Below are 5,265 nucleotides of genomic sequence, written 5' to 3'. Positions count from 1 at the left end.
GGGTTTCAAACTAGGGTTTCAAATTAGGGTTAGGGTTTCAAACAAGGGTTTTACATTAGGGTTAGGGTTTCAAACAAGGGTTTTACATTAGGGTTAGGGTTTCAAAACAAGGGTTTTAAATTAGGGTTAGGGTTTCAAACTTGGGTTTTACATTAGGGTTAGGGTTTCAAACTAGGGTTTTGCATTAGGTTTAGGGTTTCAAACTAGGGTTTCACATTAGGGTTAGGGTTTAAAAACAGGGGTTAAAAATTAGGGTTAGGGTTTCACACTAGGGTTTTACATTAGGGTTAGGTTTTCAAACTAGGGTTTTACATTAGGGTTAGGGTTTCAAACAAGGGTTTTACATTAGGGTTAGGGTTTCAAACTAGGGTTTCTAATTAGGGTTAGGGTTTCAAAACAGTCATTTTACATTAGGGTTAGGGTTACAAACTAGGGTTTTACATTAGGGTTAGGGTTTCAAACTAGGGTTTCTAATTAGGGTTAGGGTTTCAAACTAGGGTTTTACATTAGGGTTAGGGTTTCAAACTAGGGTTTCAAATTAGGGTTAGGGTTTCAAACTAGGGTTTCAAATTAGGCTTAGGGTTTCAATCTAGGGTTTTGTTTTAGGGTTAGGGTTTCAAACAAGGGTTTTACATTAGGGTTAGGGTTTCAAACTAGGGTTTTACATTAGGTTTAGGGTTTCAAACTAGGGTTTTACATTAGGGTTAGGGTTACAAACTAGGGTTTTACATTAGGGTTAGGGTTTCAAACTAGGGTTTTAAATTAGGGTTAGGGTTTCAAACTAGGGTTTCAATTTAGGGTTAGGGTTTCAAACTAGGGTTTATCATTAGGGTTAGGGTTTCAAACTAGGTTTTTACATTAGGGTTAGGGTTTCAAACTAGGGCTTATAATTAGGGTTAGGGTTTCAAACTAGTGTTTTACATTAGGGTTATTGCTTCAAACTAGGGTTTCAAATTAGGGTTAGGGTTTCAAACTAGGGTTTTACATTAGGGTTAGGGTTTCAAACTAGGGTTTTACATTAGGGTTAGGGTTTCACACTAAGGTTTTACATTAGGGTTAGGGTTACAAACTAGGGTTTTACATTAGTGTTAGGGTTTCAAACTGGGGTTTCAATTTAGTGTTAGGGTTTCAAACTAGTGTTTTACATTAGGGTTAGTGCTTCAAACTATGGTTTTACATTAGGGTTAGGGTTTCAAACTAGGGTTTTACATTAGGGTTAGGGTTTCAAACTAGGGTTTTACATTAGGGTTTGGTTTCAAACTAGGGTTTCAAATTAGGGTTAGGGTTACAAACAAGGGGTTTTACATTAGGGTTAGGGTTTCAAACTAGGGTTTTACATTAGGGTTAGGGTTTCAAACTCGGGTTTAAAATTAGGGTAAGGGTTTCAAACAAGGGTTTTACATTAGGGTTAGGGTTTCAAACTAGGGTTTTACATTAGGGTTAGGGTTTCAAACTAGGGTTTTACATTAGAGTTAGGGTTACAAACTAGGGTTTTACATTAGGGTTAGGGTTTCAAACTAGGGTTTTACATTAGGGTTAGGGTTTCAAACTAGGGTTTTACATTAGGGTTAGGGTTTCAAACTAGGGTTTCAATTTAGGGTTAGGGTTTCAAACTAGGGTTTATCATTAGGGTTAGGGTTTCAAACTAGGGTTTTACATTAGGGTTAGGGTTTCAAACTAGGGCTTATTATTAGGGTTAGGGTTTCAAACTAGTGTTTTACATTAGGGTTAATGCTTCAAACTAGGGTTTTACATTAGGGTTGGGTTTCAAACTAGGGCTTTACATTTGGGTTAGGGTTACAAACAAGGGTTTTACATTAGGGTTAGGGTTTCAAACTAGGGTTTTGCATTAGGGTTAGGGTTTCAAACTAGGGTTTTACATTAGGGTTAGAGTTACAAACTAGGGTTTTACATTACGGTTAGGGTTTCAAACTAGGGTTTAACGTTAGTGTTAGGGTTTCAAACTAGGGTTTTACATTAGGGTTAATGCTTCAAACTAGGGTTTTACATTAGGGTTACGCTTTCAAACTAGGGTTTTACAATAGGGTTAGGGTTTCAAACTAGGGTTTAAAATTAGGGTTAGAGTTTCAAACTAGGGTTTTACATTAGGGTTACTGCTTCAAACTAGGGTTTTACATTAGGGTTAGGGTTTCAAACAAGGGTTTTACATTAGGGTTAGGGTTTCAAACTAGGGTTTAACATTAGGGTTAGGGTTCCAAACTAGGGTTTTACATTAGTGTTAAGGTTACAAACTAGGGTTTTACATTAGGGTTAGGGTTTCAAACTAGCGTTTCAAATTAGGGTTAGGGTTTCAAACTAGGGTTTTACATTAGGGTTAGGGTTTCAAACTAGGGTTTCTAATTAGGGTTAGGGTTTCAAACTAGGGTTTTATTTTAGGGTTAGGGTTTCAAACTAGGGTTTCAAATTAGGGTTAGGGTTTCAAACAAGGGTTTTACATTAGGGTTAGGGTTTCAAACAAGGGTTTTACATTAGGGTTAGGGTTTCAAAACAAGGGTTTTAAATTAGGGTTAGGGTTTCAAACTTGGGTTTTACATTAGGTTTAGGGTTTCAAACTAGGGTTTCAAATTAGGGTTTGGGTTTCAAATTGAGGTTTTACATTAGGATTAGGGTTACAAACTAGGGTTTTACATTAGGGTTAGGGTTTCAAACTAGGGTTTCAATTTAGGTTTGGTGTTTCAAACTAGGGTTTTACATTAGGGTTAGGGTTAGGGTTTCAAACTAGGGTTTTACATTAGGGTTAGGGTTTCAAAATAGGGTTTAACATTAGGGTTAGGGTTTCAAACTAGGGTTTCAAATTAGGGTTAGGGTTGCAAACTAGGGTTTTACATTAGCGCTAGGGTTTCAAACTCGGGTTTCAAATTAGGGGTAGGGTTTCAAACTAGGGTTTTACATTACGGTTAGGGTTTCAAACTAGGGTTTAACGTTAGGTTTAGGGTTTCAAACTAGGGTTTTACATCAGGGTTAGGGTTTCAAACTAGGGTTTCAAATTAGGGTTAGGGTTACAAACAAGGGGTTTTACATTAGGGTTAGGGTTTCAAACTAGGGTTTCAAATTAGGGTTAGGGTTACAAACAAGGGGTTTTACATTAGGGTTAGGGTTTCAAACTAGGGTTTTACATTAGGGTTAGGGTTTCAAACTCGGGTTTAAAATAAGGGTTAGGGTTTCAAACTAGGGCTTTACATTAGGGTTAGGGTTTAAAACTAGGGTTTCAAATTAGGCTTAGGGTTTCAATCTAGGGTTTTGTTTTAGGGTTAGGGTTTCAAACAAGGGTTTTACATTAGGGTTAGGGTTTCAAACTATTGTTTTACATTAGGGTTAGGGTTTCAAACTAGGGTTTTACATTAGGGTTAGGGTTTCAAACTAGGGTTTTACATTAGGGTTAGGGTTTCAAACTATGGTTTTACATTAGGGTTAGGGTTACAAACTAGGGTTTTACATTAGGGTTACGCTTTCAAACTAGGGTTTTACATTAGGGTTAGGGTTTCAAACTAGGGTTTCAAATTAGGGTTAGAGTTTCAAACTAGGGTTTTACATTAGGGTTACTGCTTCAAACTAGGGTTTTACATTAGGGTTAGGGTTTCAAACAAGGGTTTTACATTAGGGTTAGGGTTTCAAACTAGGGTTTAACATTAGGGTTAGGGTTCCAAACTAGGGTTTTACATTAGTGTTAAGGTTACAAACTAGGGTTTTACATTAGGGTTAGGGTTTCAAACTAGGGTTTCAAATTAGGGTTAGGGTTTCAAACTAGGGTTTCAAATTAGGGTTAGGGTTTTAAACTAGGGTTTATCATTAGGGTTAGGGTTTCAAACTAGGGTTTTACATTAGGGTTAGGGTTTCAAACTAGGCTTTCTAATTAGGGTTAGGGTTTTAAACTAGGGTTTATCATTAGGGTTAGGGTTTCAAACTAGGGTTTTACATTAGGGTTAGGGTTTCAAACTAGGGTTTATCATTAGGGTTAGGGTTTCAAACTAGGGTTTCAAATTAGGGTTAGGGTTACAAACAAGGGGTTTTACATTAGGGTTAGGGTTTCAAACTAGGGTTTCAAATTAGGGTTAGGGTTTCAAACAAGGGTTTTACATTAGGGTTAGGGTTTCAAAACAGGGGTTTTAAATTAGGGTTAGGGTTTCAAACTTGGGTTTTACATTAGGTTTAGGGTTTCAAACTAGGGTTTCAAATTAGGGTTTGGGTTTCAAATTGAGGTTTTACATTAGGATTAGGGTTACAAACTAGGGTTTTACATTAGGGTTAGGGTTTCAAACTAGGGTTTCAAATTAGGTTTGGGGTTTCAAACTAGGGTTTTACATTAGGGTTAGGGTTTCAAACTAGGGTTTTACATTAGCGCTAGGGTTTCAAACTAGGGTTTTACATTAGGGTTAGGGTTTCAAACTAGGGTTTTACATTAGGGTTAGGGTTTCAAACTAGGGTTTCAATTTAGGGTTAGGGTTTCAAACTAGGGTTTATCATTAGGGTTAGGGTTTCAAACTAGGGTTTTACATTAGGGTTAGGGTTTGAAACTAGGGTTTAACATTAGGGTTAGGGTTTCAAACTAGTGTTTTACTTTAGGGTTAATGCTTCAAACTAGGGTTTTACATAAGGGTTAGCGTTTTAAACTAGGGTTTCACATTAGAGTTAGGATTTCAAACTAGGGTTTCACATTAGAGTTAGGATTTCAAACAGGGGTTTCAAATTAGGGTTAGGGTTTCAAACAAGGGTTTCAAATTAGGTTTAGGGTTTCAAACTAGGGTTTTACATTAGGGTTAGGGTTTCAAACTAGGGTTTATCATTAGGGTTAGGGTTTCAAACTAGGGTTTCAAATTAGGGTTAGGGTTACAAACAAGGGGTTTTACATTAGGGTTAGGGTTTCAAACTAGGGTTTCAAATTAGGGTTAGGATTTCAAACTAGGGTTTTACATTAGGGTTAGGGTTTCAAACTAGGGTTTAACATTAGGGTTAGGGTTTCAAACTAGGGTTTCAAATTAGGGTTAGGGTTACAAACAAGGGGTTTTACATTAGGGTTAGGGTTTCAAACTAGGGTTTTACATTAGGGTTAGTGTTTCAAACTCGGGTTTAAAATTAGGGTTAGGGTTTCAAACAAGGGTTTTACATTAGGGTTAGGGTTTCAAACTAGGGTTTATCATTAGGGTTAGGGTTTCAAACTAGGGTTTCAAATTAGGGTTAGGGTTACAAACAAGGGGATTTACATTAGGGTTAGGGTTTCAAACTAGGGTTTCAAATTAGGGTTAG

The sequence above is a fragment of the Vanacampus margaritifer genome, unplaced genomic scaffold, assembly GCF_051991255.1.
Source record: "Vanacampus margaritifer isolate UIUO_Vmar unplaced genomic scaffold, RoL_Vmar_1.0 HiC_scaffold_25, whole genome shotgun sequence".
Taxonomy (NCBI): Eukaryota; Metazoa; Chordata; class Actinopteri; order Syngnathiformes; family Syngnathidae; genus Vanacampus; species Vanacampus margaritifer.
Note: the sequence above shows the minus strand (reverse complement) of the source record.